Genomic DNA, 19295 nt, shown 5'->3' with positions numbered 1-19295 from the left:
CCATTAAACCTCTCCACCAGGCCATTGGTTTCATGGTGGTAAGGGGTGGCAACCAAGTGATTCACCCCATGAGCTTCCCACAGGTTTTCCATGGTCCCTGCCAGGAAATTAGTTCCCGAATCTGTAAGGATGTCGGAGGGCCAACCTACCCTGGCAAAAATGTCTGTTAATGCCTGGCACACACTTTTAGCCCTGGTGTTGCTTAAGGGTACTGCTTCCGGCCATCGGGTAGCAAAATCCATGAAAGTCAGTACGTACTGCTTTCCTCTGGGTGTCTTCTTTGGGAAAGGACCCAGAATATCCACAGCTACGCGCTGAAATGGGACCTCAATTATGCGTAGTGGCTGGAGAGGGGCTTTAACCTGGTCTTGGGGCTTTCCCACTCGTTGGCACACCTCACAAGACCGGACATATTTAGCAACGTCCTTGCCCATTCCCTCCCAGTGGAAGGACTTCCCCAACCGGTCTTTGGTTCTGTTCACCCCAGAATGACCACTGGGATGATCATGGGCTAAGCTCAAGAGCTTTACCCGATACTTAGTGGGAACTACCAACTGTCTTTGAGGATGCCAATCTTCCTGGTGCCCACCAGAAAGAGTCTCCTTGTATAAAAGTCCTTGTTCTACAACAAACCGGGATTGGTTCGAAGAGCTGAGAGGCGTTGGGGTGCTCCGTGCCGCCACCCAAGCTTTCTGAAGGCTGTCATCTGCTTCCTGCTCGGCCTGGAACTGTTCCCTTGATGCTGGAGACATCAGTTCCTCCTTGGACTGTGGACTGGGGCTTGGTCCCTCTGGAAGTGATGCAGGTGCTGGGGCTGTTTCCATTGACTGTGGTCCGCTGGTGCACTATGTGGTATCTCAGGCTCTGGCTGAGCCTCTTGGGTAGGGTTATCTGCTGCTTCCGCCAGGTCAGGCTCGCTGGTGCCCTCTGGCGTTGGAGTTGTAGACGGGTTTGCAAGCGCTGGACTCAGTGCTGGCAATGGTCCTGGTGCTGGTTGCGTTGCCAGTTCCGGTTCTGGGACTGGCTTTGGCTGGGTCTCTGGGATTGGATCCACTACGGCTGTTGCAGTCGTTGGCAGGGGATCCTGTTCCACCACCTTTGTCTGGGTCTCTGGTAACCCAGACGGGGCCCTGGTGGACGGCTTAGGAACAGGGATGGGGGTGAAAGCTTGCTTAGCCTTGGCTAGTTCCAGTTCATGTTTCCTTTCTTTTTCTCTCTCCTCCATCTCTTTTTCTTTCATCTCCATCTCTCTCTTGTGGGCCTCCTCTTTGGCTTTCTCTTCTCTGTCTCTCAGCTCTATCTCTTTTTCTTTCAGCTCCATAGCTCTCTTGTGGGCCTCCTCTTTGGCTTTTTCTTCTTTTGTAGTCATTTTCCTGTTTTTTTGTGCTGGGTCACCCCCTCTGCAGTTGACTGAAACTGGGAAGCTCTCAGCTCTGGCTGCTGCTGAGTTAACAGAGACTTTCTAACTAGCTACTCCCGAGGATGTAAAAAGAAAAAAAAACAATTCAGCTTCTAAATTCCCTTTCCCTTTGTTTGCCCATTTGAACACTTCTCTTAACAAAGGACCTGTTAAAAAAACTTAACACCTCTGCCTTCAGGCAAGGAGAGATAAGATATGCATCTATCTACCTCCAGCTCGGCTTTCCAAGCAGCTAGAAGGAAAAAAAAATCTCACTGGCTTTTGGGTTTAAAATGATCCCACCACTCTACCACCATGTCAAGGCTGGATCCCCACTTTGAACTTTAGGGTACAAATGTAGGGGCCTGCATGAAAACTTCTAAGCTTAACTACCAGCTTAGCTCTAGTTCCGCTGCCACCATTTCAATTTTTCCCTTTCTGAGAAGCCTTGAAAAACCTTCACCAATTCCCTGGTGAATACAGATCCAAACCCCTTGGATTTTAAAACAAGGAGAAATTAACCATCCCCCCTCCTTCCTCCCACCAACTCCTGGTGAACACAGATCCAATCCCCTTGGATCTAAAAGAAGGAGAAATTAACCATTCCCCTCCTTCCTCCCACCAACTCCTGGTGAATCAAGATCCAAACCCCTTGGATCTTAAAACAAGGAAAAATCAATCAGGTTCTTAAAAAGAAGGTTTTTAATTAAAGAAAAAGGTAAAAATCATCTCTGTAAAATCAGTATGGAAATTAACCTTACAGGGTAATCAAACTTAAAGAGCTCAGAGGACTCCCCTCTAGTTTTAGGTTCAAAGTACAGCAAACAAAGATAACCACTCTAGTAAAAGGTACATTTACAAGTTGAGAAAACAAAGGAAAACTAACACGCCTTGCCTGGCTATTTACTTACAAGTTTGAAATAGGAGAGACTTGTTTAGAAAGATGTGGAGAACCTGGATTGATGTCTGGTCCCCTCTCAGTCCCGAGAATGAACACACTCCCAAACAAAGAACACAAACAACAACCTTCCCCCCCCCAAGATTTGAAAGTATCTTGTCCCCTTATTGGTCCTTTAGGTCAGATGCCAGCCAGGTTACCTGAGCTTCTTAACCCTTTACAGGGAAAAGGATTTTGGAGTCTCTGGCCAGGAGGGATTTTATAGTACTGTACACAGGACAGCTGTTACCCTTCCCTTTATAGTTATGACAGGGGTATTGGTTTTCATAACCATTCATCCCCATAACGAGTGGCACTGGTAGTGATACTGGGAAACTGGAGTGTCTAAGGGAATTGCTGGTGTGACTTGTGGTTAGCCAGTGGAGAAAAACCAAAGTCCTCTCTGTCTGGCTGGTTTGGTTTGCCTTAGAGGTGGGAAGACCCCAGCCCTGGGCTGTAAGTGCCCTGCTTGAAGCGATTTGTCCTGAACTGGCACTCTCCGTTGGGTCCCGCCAGAATCGCCTCGTCACAGCCTGGCTGAGAATTCCCAGCAGCAACAACTGAAGGGCAACACAGTCAGACTCCCCAATAGGCAGCGTTGGTTCTAGGAGCCCTGGCCAGGGTGTTCTCCTGGGTTCGATGGTAACCCTGCCCCACCGTGCAGGCTGGGGCAAGTCACGGAGCTCTCTGGGCTTCAGTTTCCCCAGGTGTCCAATGGGTAGAATTCCTACCTCCCAGGAGGGCGGTGGAGCTTCATTAATCAGGGGGAGTAAATGATGCCAAGAGCCTCCTACCCAGGGGACATAGAAATGAATTCTGCCAGAGATCTCCCTAGGCCAATCTAATTCACGGGGGAGGCACTCAGGTCTGTGGGGATGGGCAACAGGATCAGAGCTTGGGAGAGACAGAGAGAAAAGTGCAAAGCCAAATTCCCAGTTTGACTTTTTCTGTACTCTCCTGCAGCTTCACCTCCTCTGACTCCACCTGGGTCTCAGCTGCTTTCTTCTTCAGGGACAAGTGCGTCCACCTTCTTGGTGAGGAAACTGTTCTCTCCTCATCGCTATCTGCCATCGAGGTGTCAGATTGGCTACAGACACAGAGTCTTTTCATGCCTGATAGGATGGTCCATGAGAATTTGCTTCTCTGGGGCTTCTCTGGCAAGGCCTGTTCTTGCTGGCTGAGGACAGAGCATGCCTCAATTGCTGCAGGTTGGACGAACACTTTGTGCACGTAGATCTCTCTCTGCAACCTAGAGGCGAGTCTTTGGAAAAAGGAACGAAGCCTGGAGTAGAAAGAAGGAGGAAATGGGTTTTTCTGTCATTCTCTAAAGGAAGGGAATTAGTTTGCCCAGGATTCACAGATCCAAGAGACTGGTCTTTTGAATCCATCTGCGCCTCTAATAGCCAGCACTGGTTCATACAACCAAGAACATAAGCAACACAAGACCGCCCAGACTGGGTCAAACCAAAGGTCCATCTAGTCCAGTATCCTGTCTTCCGACAGTAGCCAGTGCCCCAGAGGGAATGAATGATTTAGTTGGGAATTGGTCCTGCTTTGAGCAGGGGGTTGGACTAGATGACCTCCTGAGGTCCCTTCCAACCCTGATATTCTATGATTCTATGAATGAACAGGGAATCGTCAAGTGATCCATTCCTGTTGCTCATTTCTGGCTCCTCGCAAACAGAGGTTAGGGACACCATCCCTATCCATCCAGGCTAATAGCCATTAATAGACCTCTCCTGCATAAATTTATCGAGGTCATTTTTGAAAGCTGTTATAGTCTTGGCCTTCACAACGTCCTCCAGCAAAGAGTTCCACTGGTTAACTGTGCGTCGTTTGAAAAAATACTTCCTTTTGTTTGTGTGAAACCTGCTGCTTATTAACAAAGACTTCAAAGGGGGCACTAGGATGTGAACCAAGGACCACTCGATCTGCAGTCAAACACTCTACCCCTGAACTCTACCCCAGCTGAAGGTGAAGACACATGGGACCATGGTGAAACAGGAATTCTTCTGGGGACGTTCTAGGGCCTGAGTTATGCAGGGGGTCAGACTAGATGATCAGGGCTGGCCTTAGAGCCGTTGAAACTATGAATTTATGAAGCTAAAGTTGGCTGTAACTGCTAGTGTGAAGGTTGCTGCTCCTCTCCAAGAGGAGATGCTTTGTCTGAGGTTTCCTTGGGGAGAGGCACCAGGATCCCTGTTCCCTCTTTCTCATAACCTTCCTTGGACAGAGCACATCACAGGTTCTCCCCTTTTGTTCTCTAACAGGAAACCTCCATCCACCAGATCTGTAATTCCTCCCATCCTAGCACAGTCGCTGGCTACATTTCCTAGCCTGACTCTCACCCCATGGATCTCACACCTCCTCTGCCATTGGGCAGACATTGAAACAACAAAGGTCAGTTTCTATTTTCTTTGGTCATTGCCTGAGTCTAGTTGCAAAACTGCTTCATTATTAACCCCACTCCTTTGTGCACAGAATGTTGGGACTCTGGGAACAGATAGGGCCAAGCTGAAAACCAATAAACCTCTGTTCCCAGAGAACCCAGGAAAAGGAACAAAAGATTGTCATCCAGAAGGTTTGAGGGTCTGGAAGGATGGATTAGCAGCTGCAAATATGTTGACTGATTTTAGTAGCGTGGGGAAAATAACCAGTAAACTTTAAATGTAGAACTTCCCATACTATTTATAACATCCAGTCAGAAGTTGGGCCACCAACACAATAACAAAGAAATCACACCGAGACCCATGACAAATGTAGGCTAAAGTTTATTTAAACCCCGTTCCTGGAAAGGAATTGCAGGGGGGAATTTACACATCTATTGTATATAGCCCAATGGGGGCATAGTAGAATTTGTAGAGAGTTTTGAAGTCTATCTCCATGAGATTATTTCTGAGAGAACTGCCAAGATGACAGCCAGGGGATGGGAGTGGAGCCGTATCACTTTCAATAGCTTAAGATTTCTTTCTTCTGCATTATTTGATCTCATTTATGTGTGTTTCAGTCATGTAAATTCTGAGATAGATATTGTCTCAATACACATACATTAGCCAATCATTACATGAGACAAAAGGTTTAGATTCACAACTTGAAGGCAAGGAGTGTATTGAGGCAACTCCAAGGAAAATACTATTTATGGAGATATCAATCTAAATTCTACACGAGTTTTGTTATCTTCCCTTTAGGTTCTATCCATGGAAATTCACCCATACTCGTCTGCTGAAAGATAAAATCATGGAAATCTGCCTCCAGAGAACGTGGAAGGCTAACGCAGAAGGGGAACTGAAAGATGCCCACATTCAAATCAAAACGGGATGTTGAGAACTGACTGTTGCAACGCTGGCCCCCACCAGTCCCTAGGACAGGGGTGGCCAACCTGAGCCTGAGAAGGAGCCAGAATTTACCAATGAACATTGCCAAAGAGCCACAGGAATATGTCAGCAGCCCCCCATCCACTAACCCCCTCCAGCCCCCAGCACCTCCCGCCCACCGCCAGCCCCGCCAATCACCCGCAACAATCAGCTGTTTTGCAGTGCACAGGAGGCTCTGGTGAGGAGGGGGGAGGAGCGAGGGCATGGCAGGCTCGGGGGAAGGGGCTGGGGCCTTGGGGGAAGGGGTGGGGTGGTGGCAGGACCTGGGGCAGAGCAGGGGGTTGAGCAGTGAGCACCCCGCAGCATATTGGAAAGTTAGCAGTTGTAGCTCCAGCCTCGGAGTCAGCGCCTATGCACGGAGCCACAAAGTAACCTCTGAAGAACCGCATGTGGCTCCGGAGGCACAGGTTGGTCACCCCTGCCCTAGGAAAAGGAGACACCAACCTGTCGTGTGCGATCTAATGAGCAGGAAAAGAATCTGGGAGCCTAGAGCACCCAGAAGGAAAAATTAGTGGGTGTTTAGCACCCACTGGCAGCGAAGCTCTGCCCTGCCCGCAGTGCATCTCGCCCGCCAGCGGCCCCACTGAGCAAGTCCTCCCGCTCCCTCCCAGCACTTCCTGCCCACTGCAAAACAGCTCTTTCATGGAATTCAGGATGCTCCGGGAGGGTAGGGGAGGAGCGGGGACATGGCATACTTGGGGGAGGAGATGGGGAAGAGGCGGGGTGGGGGTTGGGGAAAGGGGTGGGATAGAAGCGGGACGGGGGTGGAGCAGGGGCAAGAAGAGAGGGGGCCGGGTGTTAGAGGAAGAGGTTGATTTGGGGGTGCGGCCGGGGCAGAGCAGGGGCGGGAAAAGGTGGGGCGGAGCTTTGGGGAAGGGGTGGAGTGGGGGCGGGGCCTGGGGCAGAGCGGGAGTTGAGCACCCACTGGCCAGAGGGGAAGTCGGTGCCTACTGAGGGGATGGACAAAGGACTGATAGAATCATAGAATATCCGGGTTGGAAGGGACCTCAGGAGGTATCTAGTCTAACCCCCTGCTCATGGCAGGACCAATCCCCAACTAAATCATCCCAGCCAGGGCTTTGTGAAGCCTGACCTTAAAAATCTCTAAGCATGGAGATTCCACCACCTCCCTAGAGAACCCAGTCCAGTGCTTCACCACCCTCCTATTAGGAAATTGTGTTTCCTAATATCCAACCTAGACCTCCCCCACTGCAACTTGAGACCATTGCTCCTTGTTCTGTCATCTGCCACCACTGAGAACAGCCGAGCTCCATCCTCTTTGGAACCCCCCTTTCAGGTAGTTGAAAGCAGCTATCAAATCCCCCCTCACTCTTCTCTTCCGTAGACTAAATAAGCCCAGTTCCCTCAGCCAATCCTCATATGTCATATGCCCCAGCCCCCTAATCATTTTCCTTCCCCTCCGCTGGACTCTCTCCAATTTGTCCACATCCTTTCTGTAGTGAGGGGCCCCAAACTGGACACAATACTCCAGGCGTGGCCTCACCAGTGCCGAATAGAGGGGAATGATCACCTCCCTCGATCTGCTGGCAATGCTCCTACTAATGCAGCCCAATATGCCGTTAGCCTTCTTGGCAACAAGGGCACACTGCTGACTCAAATCCAGCTGCTTGTGCATTGTAATCCTCAGGTCCCTTTCTGCAGAACTGCTGCTTAGCCAGTCAGTCCCCAGCCTGTAGCGGGGCATGGGATTCTTCCGTCCAAAATGCAGGACTCTGCACAACCTCATCAGATTTTTTTTGGCCCAATCCAGTTTGTGTAGGTCACTCTGGACCCTATCCCTACCCTCCAGGGTATCTACCTCTCCCCCAAGCTTAGTGTCATCTGCGAACTTGCTGAGGGTGCAATCCATGCCATCATCCAGATCATTAATGAAGATGTTGACTAAAACCAGCCCCAGGACTGACCCATGGGAAAGCAGGGGAGGGAGTGGAGGAGAGGAGGCACAGGGTGAGCGGAAGGGACTCCACAGAGCGGCAGTGTAGTGCAGGAGAGGGGGAACTCAGCCTAGCAGCGATGGGGGCTGGGAGAAGGGGCTAAGCAGATACAGGAAGAGATGGAGCACAGGAGCTGCCCCCCCCCAGCCCTGTGCTCCTCGCCGCACCCCCGTGCCGCCCCAGCCCTGGGCTCTCCCCCCCCACACACCCTGCCACCCCAGCTCTGGGCTCCCCCCTACCCCTCCACCATTGCCCCCCACACACCTCCTGCCGCCCCAGCCCTGGGCTCTCCCCCCGCACCTGCATCTTCCTTCCGCCACAGCCCTGGGTCATTGGTAACTCGCTCCCAGGGCAGGTCATTCAGCAGGAATTTTGGATGTGCACAGAACACAGACAGGATTGGTTCCCATATGGTTACAGAACAGCAGTAAAGTGGAACAATTTTCAGCTTGTGTGATTGGAGGATATCTGGATGCATATTATAAGACTGTCCTACATAAATGAGGAAAAGTTGAGGTGCCTTTATTATTCTTTTGTTCCACTCTTTGATTCTATGGGGAATTTGCCAATGCAATATCACTGTCTTCCTTTTAAACAAACAAACAAACAAACAAAAGGCAATGGCTGTTGAAAATAGCAATTCCAGTCCTAATAACCACTGGGAAGCATTTCTTGCTCAATTTTATCCTACTTTCTCTACAGCAAGTTACAGTGGATCAGTATATTTGATTTGGGAGAAATGAAGTAACAGCTGCCCAAACTGAGCTTGAGCACTCCTGAATTTTGAGGTATTCAAATCTGGAAGGCAGGTGCTGGGGACAGGAGGGCTGTAGCTCCACAGGGGAGCACGGCAGCATGTATGCAGCAGCGTGTCTGGCGCTGCGCTAAGCCAGACATACTGGTCTGAGTGGCACGGTAAGGGGGCTGGGGGGTTGGAGAAGGGGTAGGGGGCTCTGGGGGGGGCAGTCAAGGGACAGGGAGCGGGGGGGTTGGATGGGTTGGAGGTTTGGGGGGGCAGTCAGGGGCAGGGAGAAGGGGGGGTTAGATGGGTCAGGGGTTTGGAGGGGCAGTCAGGGGGACAGGCAGCAGTTGGATAGGCATGGGAGTCCCAGGAGTTTGTCAGAGGACAGGTAGGGGGTGGGGTCCTAGAGGGAAGTTGGGGGGGTCTCAGGAGGGGGCAGTTGGGGACAAGGAGAAGGGAGGCTTAGATAGGGGGTAGGGTCCCGGGAGGGGGCAATCAGGGGACAAGGACCAGTGGGGTTTAGATAGGGGGTGAGGTCCTGGGGGGCAGTTGGGGCAAGGGTCGGATGGGTTGGGGTTTCTGGGGGGGCAGTTGGAGGGAGTGGATGGTGGCAGGGTGGGGCTACCTTCCCTCCCCGTGGAGTGTCCTATTTTTTGAATGTTAAAATATGGTATCCCTACTCCCAGTGCAGCTCTCCATTCATAGCAGGCTGCAGTATGAGGTCTCAGCTTCCTCACTCACTCCCCCTCTTTCCTGTTGGTAGTGGCCAAGGGAATGCTGGGAAATGTAGTTCTTTCCCTGCTCCTGGGCTGGCTCTATAGGCAGGGAGCTAACCAAGGAACTACAGCTCCCAGGGCCCCCTGCTGGTTCTCAGCTCCCAGGCTGGCTCCCTGCCGCCCCTGCAAATGGGCTGCCCCAAGCACCTGCTTGCTTTGCTGGTGCCTAGAGCCGCCCCGGCCCGGGAGCATGTAACAATGAGTAGATTTGTTTATGATTGGCATAGTCAGGAGGATTGAATTCCCCCTGTGATCCCTGAGGGCTGATGGAAGTCTTGGTTGTTGAAGGAAGGGTCTGTCCACCGAAGTGGGTGTATCGAAGGACCAAGCTGGTCACTGGATTTCCCACTTCAGTTCCAGGGACTGGTTAAGCAGCCAAAGCAGTTCTAGGGGGTTCTCCAGCAGCTCCTAGAAAAAGCAGAAGGAAGTGCATGCACAGCAGCAGCAATACCTGTGAGAGATCCTGCAAAGGGAAATCAACCCAGGGTCTGCTATGCCAATGGACAAAAAGAGCAGAGAAGGAGAGCGCGCCTGGGCTGTGCCGAGAAGGTTAGCCCAGGGAGAAGGGCATGAGAAAGTGTACAAGCATGGCCTAATACCAAGATGGGGACAAGAGTTCTTTGTTTTGGGTGCAGAGAAACAGGCCATATCAAAAGACAGGGCCCGCTTAGGAAATTGCTGAGTGGCAAAATGAGGGGCCAAAGCCCCAAGAAGGTAGAAAGAAAGGAGGTGTCCTCTGACACAAACCCACATGCGACAGGCAAGGTGGAGGTGGCAGGGATGGCCGTGAACCTTGCAGACCCTCCACCAACACACCCTGTCGAGTGCTGCAAGGGGTGAAGGACGAAATGGTTGGCCCAGAGATGAAGCAGACTGAAGTAGGGACAAACACAAGGATGGAGCAGTCCATGGTGGGTTTTCAGACCCTGTGACAGGGTCTGCTTACCCCGCACTAGCCCAGACAGGGTTAAGCCCATATTATTGACAGCGGAAGTCCCGCCTCCCCGGCGAGACTGGGTGTGCTCCAAGTGCTCTAGCAGTAGAAAGGGAGGAAGCCCAGCTTATTCTGGGCTGGAGGCTGCAGGGGAATGACCTGTCTGGGAAGCTCCTGCGAAGGGCCAGCCACAGCCCCTGACTGCGCCAGGATTCAGAGCCTCCCTGGGCCCACCTGCACCCCGGCGACTGGAGGAGCCACCGGAGGTGACCAGACCCACTGACCACAGAGAACCCAGCATCTCATGGGAGATCCCAATACAGACTCTGGTAGGAAGTGACTCAGGGAGGGTGACGGAGTGGTACCTCCCACCCAGGAAACCTCAGCATGTTTCGGTAGGCTGAGTCAGTGGCAAGTCGCTATGCTACTGTTAGGGCCCTGGGTTGGTGTCTGGTGGAGTTGGGGGCCCAGGCCCCGCTTCCGGGGCCACCACAACCCTTGGTGGGTGCCCCACCATTATAGACTCTGGCCGTTAGGCCCCACTGCCCCGCACCGAAGGGCGGCTTTATAGACTCTGGCCACTAGGCCCCGCTACCCTGCACCGAAGGGTTTCTTTATAATCTCTGTGTGGGAGATTATGTTGCCCCTCTGTGGGGAATCCCTTCCTTGCAGATGGTGTGCTTTGGTTCCTGGACTCTGCCAGGAAGCCCAGCTCCCATCCCTAGCAGCTTGGCTGTTCCCTATCATGCTGTGCACCAGGCCCTCTGCAGAGAGCTGCTCTGGGCAAGGACTGCAGAGCCAGCTATCATCCTGGCCGGTGTAGCTCCAGGTTCCATAACCCTGACCCATGGTCTCCCTCCGCTGACAGGCTCTGAAGAAGGCCTGCCCAGAGACATGGATGACATGCTGAAGAGCTTGCTGACAGCAACCCCCAGCACAGACAAACTCCAGCACATCTTGGAGATGAGCAGAATGGGCAGGGGCAGCAGGACTTTTACCTTAGCCATGTGGAGGCCCGGAAATGAGCGACTGGATGATCCATGTTTCTATTGTGTCCTGCTGCCTGAGAGCCATTGGGCCACCGTGGTCAGGGCAGTCAGTGCAGAGCAGTGTTGGGGCCCTTCCTCCTTCAGGGACAGAGGGAAGGCGCTGGTGCTTGACAACAGGTCTCTGCCTGGTTCTGTTGAGCACTAACTCCAAGGCTCCAGGCAGGCTTGCAGAGTGAGAGCATCAGACCCCTGTGAGGTCCAGGAGAAGGTCCTCAGAGAAGAGCACTGGCTCCTTCCTAGGAAGCTGCTGAGATTCTCAAGGAGGGATTCATCTCTTCTCTCCCATGGACACAGAGGATTGTAAGGAGCAGGGCGTTGTCCTTTGTCCAACAGAGACCTGTCCTCGCTCTAGCCATTGATGGACCTATCCTCTATGAACTTACCTAATTCTTTGTTGAACCCTGTTATAGTCTTGGTCTTCACAACATCCTCTGGCAAGGAGTTCCACAGGTTGACTGTGCGTTGTGTAAACAAACAAATACTTCCTTTTTTTAGTTTTAAACCTGCTGCTTATTAATTTCATTTGGTGACCCCCAGTTCTTGAATGATGAGAAGGAGTAAATAACACTTCCTTATTTACTTTCTCCACACCAGTCATCATTTTATAGACCTCTATCATATCCCCCCTTAGTCGTCTCTTTTCTAAGCTGAAAAGTCCCTGTCTTCTTAATCTTTCCTCATTTGGCCGCTGTTCCATACCCCTAATAATTTTTGTTGCCCTTTTCTGAACCCAATTCCATTATATCTTTCAAAGACGGGGAGACCACATCTGCACACAGTGGGAGTACCATGAATTTATAGAGAGGCAATATGATATTTTCTGTCTTATCTATCCCTTTCTTAATGATTCCCAACATTTTGTTCAAATTTGTTGACTGCCACTGCACACTGAGTGGATGTTTTCAGAGAACTATCCACAATGACTCCAAGATCTCTTTCTTGAGTGATAACAGCTCACAGGAGCAGCCACACTCCAGCACTCCACCTGGCAGCCTGCTGAAAATTGCTTAGCGAGGACCCATGAAGTTCAGCCCCAGTTTAAGGCTCCACTCCTGAGGTCCTATTGGAGGAGTCCCAGAGAAGCTAATTGGCCCCTGGCCCTGCTTAAGGCAGCAGCAGGAACAGGAAGCTGACTGAACACCAGGACTGCTCCCTGTTCTGGACCGTGCGCTGCCCCTTTCTGCTGCCGCTCCCCTGGCTTGATTTCCTGGCATCTGATTTGTGGTTGTGTGTATTATCCACCAGGCAAAGTATTAAGAACTTCAACAGAACTTTATTTACAGTGCAAGTCTCTTCTCCAAGCTGTAGCTGCACACTCTGTAACTCTCCCAGCCTCCTCAACTCCTCCCCCCTCCTTCCTGATTCCTGTCCTTTCAGACTCCCAACAGCCAGTGCTCCCAGTTCTAATAATTACAAGCAGCATCTAAACACCACATTCCCTCCTCTCTTAAGAAACTTTCCAAATTAAAATAAACATTGTTGTTCTAACCAGAGGAACAAATATGAAACAAGACACTATACTGTTGGCAGGAATATTACACTGAAAACACTGTAGATACTACATAACATAGTCTTTAGTCCAGGCAGGTGGTCGTCTGGGTCTGACAGGCCGTCTCTCAAGCCCCGGTTCCAGTGCAATGTCTTGTTGTGTTGGTTCTACAGTGAAGTCATCCAATGCAGACTGGGTATTGGCATAATCTCCTCTTGGTGCATGGGCAGGTGCAAGATAAGAAGCATTCCATACCTGCCCATCAGAAAGTCGATAGGTGTAAGGTCCCTTCTTCTTTATGATTTTAAGAGGAGCTGTGAATTTATGGTTCCCTTTGCGTAAGATTCCAGGTTTTCGTATTCTAATGAAGGAACCACACTCAAACTTTGGTTCCTTAGCACCCCGCCGTTTGTCTGTGAAAGCCTTAGACTTTGCTTGGTTTTGTTCAATTGTCTTTCTCACATCACCCCTGTTTGGGGCATCAGGTCCAGCCTGTGAAATTGTATGCCCCAGAAAGGAGAGTTCAGTTTGTCTAAATTTGCATTTGGACCTATTGAGCTTGAGGCCTGCTTTGCTGATGCAGTTTAGTACAGACTGCAGTTTATTGTCATGCTCCTCAGTAGTATTTCCAAACACAATAATATCATCCAAATAGCACTGAACTCCATGTTGATTCTTCAGAATCAATGACATCATTTTTTGAAAGGCACTTGGGGCTCATGCGAGACCGTATGGAACACGTTTAAAACGAAATAGTCCCTCATGTGTAATAATTGCTGTGAGGTCTCTGCTACCTTCATGCAACATAACCTGGTGGTATGTTCTACTCTGCAAATCAAGAGTAGAAAACATCTTTGCTCCGCGGAGTTCTGCAAATACTTCCTCTATGTGAGGAAGAGGATGACTGTCAATCACAATAGCTTTATTTGGCTCCCTTAAGTCCACACAAAGGCGAATGTCTCCACCCTTCTTCTGCATCATTACTATAGGTGAAACCCATTCCGAGGAGTTAATCTCTTCAATAATGTCCTTTTGAACAAGTTTTCTACGTTCCTCTGAAACAGCTTCCCTGACTGAAAATGGTAAGCGCCGTAATTTCTGTCGTACAGGCAACACATTATTCCGCATTTTAACTTTATGCAGAAACCCATAAGCACAGCTGAGTTTCTCCTCAACCTGGAGTTGGGTCCCAGCTGAAACTGGTGTGTGTACCGCAAGAGTGCTTTGCTGAGGAAGATCAATTCGTCCATTAACTACCCTGAGATTTAAAGCAGCTAATAAATCTCTGCCAAGGATAGCAGTGCCTTTGTGGACAATGTAGAACTCCACAGTTACACAGCGATCACCAAAAGTACCTATTGCTGGCAGGCAGCCATGTACTGGAATATGGTTTTTCAAATAGCATACCAAGTGAAGTTTGGGTTCAGTAAGAGGCACATCTTTAACGTAATGCAAATAGATGGAATCAGGTAGTATAGATACTGCTGAGCCAGTGTCCAACATTAGCTGAATAGAGTGTGATTTGCCTGAAGGTATGGCAGAAACATTTACAGTGCACTTGATCTGTTCTGGAATATGTGCAGTAGTGATTTTGTCTACACTCAGCACAGTAACATCTGGCATTGTAACTGCATGCACCTGTTGATTGAACTGGCTACTGCAACATACTTTAGCAAAATGCCCAATCTTTTTGCAATGATTGCACCGAGCTACTTTTGCTGGACATCCTGTGTAGCTTGCAAGATGTCATGGGGATCCACAGCGAAAGCATGCTTTTACTGTATTTTGCATTCGCTGATTCAGTGGCTTTTCATTAGTTTTCCTTTTGCAATTGTTTGTCTGCAGTGATAGTGAACTTTTCTGCAAAGGAGTCACAGCCTGAACTGGGCCTCTTGTACCCTGACTCATTATTTTGGCTTCAGCTGTAGCTGACTCAATCTGAGTAGCAATGGTTATTGCTTTTTCTAGTGTAAGTTGTGGTTCTAGAAGTAAGCGTTCTCTTACATGAAGCACTGTTGTTTTCTCAATGAGCTGGTCTCTAATCATCTCATCTGCCATATTCCCAAAGTCACAAGTTACAATCAGACTCCTCAGGGAAGCCATATACTGCATTATAGTCTCCCCTGGTTTCTGCTCACGCTGGCGAAATCTATAGCGATTAGCTACTACATTCACTTTTGGCACAAAAAAGTTCTTTAATGCAGTGAGTGCAGTCTCATATTTATCATCTGCAAGGGGAAAAGTGTAAAATATACACTGCCCTTCTGCTCCAAGGCAGTGGATTAGCAGAGCACGCTTTCTTACTTCAGAAATCTCTGTAGCACTGATTGTAAGCAGATAAGTCTCAAACATACGGATCCAGGCAGTAAAAGCAGTTGGAGGCTCACCTGGGCTTTGCAGAAAGGGTGCAGGTGGGTTCAGAGGCAGAAGATCCATCCTCATCGCCAAAATGTTGTATCCACCAGGCAAAGTATTAAGAACTTCAACAGAACTTTATTTACAGTGCAAGTCTCTTCTCCAAGCTGAAGCTGCACCCTCTGTAACTCTCCCAGCCTCCTCAACTCCGCCCCCTCCTTCCTGTTTCCTGTCCTTTCAGACCCCCCAACAGCCAGTGCTCCCAGTTCTAATAATTACAAGCAGCATCTAAACACCACATTGTGATCACAAGTTTCTTTTGCTTCTGATCTTCCAGTATCCTGACCGAGCTGACTCTCGACTCCTGTCATGTGAGTGTGGACTCTGGCTCTGACCAGTAGGTCTGGCTGCCCTTGACCCAGCTGTGACATTGACTTTTGTACAATTTCTCCAATGCCCTTTTCTGCTCTCCAGCAAGATACACCAGTACCTTGCCTCCCAAAGTCCTAGTTGCCGGCTATTCAAGGGTGAGAGGGGTAGTGCTTGTATTTCCCCCACCCCCAGTCCAGCGGCTTTTCCTATGGGAATCTCCCTAGAGCAGAGGAGAAATGTGCTCTTCTCTTAGGATCAGTCCCAGCAGTAATTCCACCCACCCTGGCCTCAGCTCAGCTACTGTGTTTACCTGGGATCAGGGACCAATTTTGAAGCCCTTACTGTTAGAGGTGGGAGCAGAGCCTGAAGCTCCAGCAGTTTTCACCAAAGCACACCATCCAGTCTTTCTGTGGTCTGACTAGGGCTCCCCATCCATCTTGGAGCTGAACACCAGATGGGAGCTGATCAGGGCCAGCTCCAGGCACCAGCCGAGCAAGCTCGTGCTTGGGGCAGCAGATTCTAAGGGGCGGCATTCCGTCCGCCTTTTTTTTTTTTCTTTTTCGTTTTGGTTTGCCGCTCCAGCCGCCCTGTAGGGGGCGGCGGCGTGGAGGAGGGGAGTGCCCTGCAGCAAACTCGGCAGGGCAGCCCGCGTCCTTCCCTCCCAGCCGACTGGAGTGGCGCAGAGCCCTCCCGGCAGGTGGCGCGGCAGGAAGGGCCGCGTGGTGAGTGCCCCGCTGAAGCCCTGGCCGCCCCACTTCTGTCTCTCCCCCCCACTCCCTCTCCTTCCCCTCCCCGCTAGACCAAGCGTGCACTCTGCTGCACGTCTGCAGCACAGGGAATCCTCCTGCACCCTGGCTCCGGCTGCCCTGCCGTTTTGGGGTTTTTTTTTTCTGCTTTGCTGCTCCGGCCACCCCACAGGTGGTTTTTGTGTGTGTGTGTGTGCTTTGCCGCTCTGGCCACCCTGCAGGGGTGTGTGTGGGGGCGTGCGCGCTTGGCCGGTCCACAGGTGTGGTTTTTTTTTTTTTTTTTTTGCTTCGCTACTCCGCCCACACCCCCCCGCAGGTTTTTTTGTTTTTTTGCTTGGGGTTGCAAAAAAGCCAGAGCCGGCCCTGGAGCTGATAGATTGTCCTTGGTGGGCCATGTTCTTGTGTGTGATGGTGCTGTGTGCCAGAGAGGGCCAGGAGCAGATGCACCACGCATGGCCAGGACCGGGCTAAACAGCCTGTAATGCTAGGTGAGTCAACCATGGCCACATATAGACACCTTGGGCATCCATGCGGACTGAATCTGGGTGCTTCACTGCTAAGAGCACAACTCACCCCAGTTTGAGTCATTACGGTAGTGACCCCTGCCAGCCCCTCTGAGGGGGGTCCGTATTGTCTCTCTAAGCTGGCGCACTGGGATGGAAAGCAATTGGCTGCAAGGTCACACACAAGGTCATGCCAGAGGCAGGAACGAAGCATGGTACTGATACCAGTCCAGCTCCAACCACTAGATACCACCCACTTCCAAAGCCAGAGAACCCAGGAGCCCTGACTCGGACAGCTAGGCCTTAAATGACAAGACCAACCCCCCTCCCACTCAGGAAGCCATAGAAGGGACCATCTGCTGAGCTCCCCTTTGCAATGCTGCTGTCAGAGACCATTGCTAGTGGATGCCAAGTGACTGAGCAGGGAACTCCTTGAGAGACTCCTAGAGACTTGCAGGTGTTTCACTGTGACCCTCTGGGAGCCATGGAAAGAGCGCTGCATTGAAGAGACTCTCCTGCTCTAACAAAGGGTTTCTGTTCTCCTAACTAGTCAGCCAGTGAGGCCAGTTTGCAGAATGTGGAAGAGCTGTTTGGCGATGGGTTGAAGGATTCACTGTGTAGATGGCAGCAGCTGCAGTGCCTGGGGTGTCCATGGGCCAAGCCTCCACTCCTGACACTCCAAGCTAATTTCCCACTGCTCTCAGTGGGGCTTTGGCTTTAGCTGCTGGGCCTGCGTGCCTAGACAGAAGACTCAGGTATTTCCACAGGTTGCTCAATGGCAAATGCAGCCACCCAAAGAAGTGAAGAAGAATGGAAATGAAAGAGCAAAGCTGGACCATCCGCTGAGCTGCTGCAATCAAGTGAGCAGAGCCGGGGAGAGAAGAGGGAGAACTCGAAGGTAGCTGGCAGCAGTAGGGAGGAAAAGCCAGGAGAGTAGAAATAAAGAGTTAATGATGCGGGCTTTGTCTTGTGTGGTGAAGGGTTGAAAACGGGTCTCTACTATCACACTAAACTTTGAAATAGCCGTGTGTGATGAAAGGGCAGGACTATAAAGGGAAGAGGTAACTCTAGGGGCTTGAATTCCCAGATCCTGTCGCTATTGCGTGCTTCTACCAGCCGATCTCAACCCAACAAATCCCTGAGGTGGTAGCAGTAGTGAGCTCTTGTCCTCTTTTTCTGGACTAGCCACCAGAAAAAGAACACGATACATGTGGCCAAGGAAATAGAGAGGCATGGGGGTCACTTGCAGTGTTGCCTGTTAACATGGCTCTTGTGGGGGAGCACCGCAGGTTATATTAGACTAGGTAGGAGCCACATGTCTCCAAACCTGCACATCCCGAGACTCCAGAGACCTCTCTCCAGATCCCAGAGTTTCCTCAGAGTCCTAAGGAGCCAGATGGAATCTGGCCTCTCCCCTCTCCCCCCCGCCCCCCAGCTCAGCAGTCCAGAAAAAGCTATTTGTAGACATGTTGTGTGTCCTCTGCCACACTCACCTGTTGCTGACTAATGCAGTCACAGAGTCCAGGCTCAGTGTCATGCATTCCTCTGGGCTGTGACAAGCAGGAGGACGTGAGCTGCAATGGATCCCCCTGTGCATTGGCTGAGTGGGTAACCTCTCTACTGCCATATCTGGTTTCCAGCCCACACGCACTAAGGAGGAGGGTGAGGGACTTACCCCAAAAGTGGGTGTGGGAAGAAGCAGAGTGAAGAGGTGATCAGAGAACCATCCCATAGCATTCCTCCTAGAGTCACTCCAACAACCCCCTGGCTCCTTCCTGCCGTAGGCCACAGCCCCTAGGTTCCATAGGGAATTTCTGAATTAACCCTCTAGAAAGCTGCCTCTGGCTCTACAAGCTCTCACACAGCCCTATCACCAGAGGTAAGGAATAAGGTCCTGCCCCCCGCAACTGCTTGGGGGAATCCGCTCAGAGAAATCAGTGCAGGGCTTTATGCATCTCTACAAACAGATCACTTTGTGTGGTGTTGTCAAGAAGCTGCACACTCCTTGGCAGCTCTTTTTAGAGCAACATTAACTCCCACAGGGATTTCTGCTCTAAATGCTCTGGGCCTGAGGGAAAGATTCTGTGGAAAACAGGCCTTTCCCTTGCTCCAATCCAGGCTCTGCTGTTCTGATGCTGCAGAGCCGATAGGGAAGGTGTGAGGGTTCCTGGGCAGCATGGTTCTCTTTCTTTCCCGGTACTTTCCAATGGAGGGAAGAAAGGGAGACATGAGATGGAGTCTCTCCCTGGCTTACAGATAACCCATTCTGCAGTAACACAAGTGTGGACTCAGGGGAATGCTGTGCTGCGGAGCATGTGCCCTGCAAGATATCACTCATGAAGGGAAGCAACACTGCTCTTGGCACTGGAATCTGGGCAATAAGGAAGAGAAGTTGGAAATTCTCCCTGGGGAGGGGAAATGGGGAAACCCAGTGGGATGATGTGTATGACTGGAATGTTCGTGTCGCTGTGACGTTCCCTTCTGGTGTTATCTGGACCAGTGATATACTAGGCCACTCCAATCCTTGACTCTGGGAGCCAGCCTTACCCTGCTCTGCTGTGAAAACCCCACTCCTGGGCTTTTCACCCACAGCCTCTCGCATGTAAGCTGCTCCCAGCTACTCGCAAGCGAATGACACCAGCCAATACCTCCGGTCCCAGACGC

This window comes from Chrysemys picta, unplaced genomic scaffold, assembly GCF_011386835.1.
Source record: "Chrysemys picta bellii isolate R12L10 unplaced genomic scaffold, ASM1138683v2 scaf227, whole genome shotgun sequence".
NCBI lineage: Eukaryota > Metazoa > Chordata > Testudines > Emydidae > Chrysemys > Chrysemys picta.
This window is presented reverse-complemented; position numbering follows the sequence as displayed.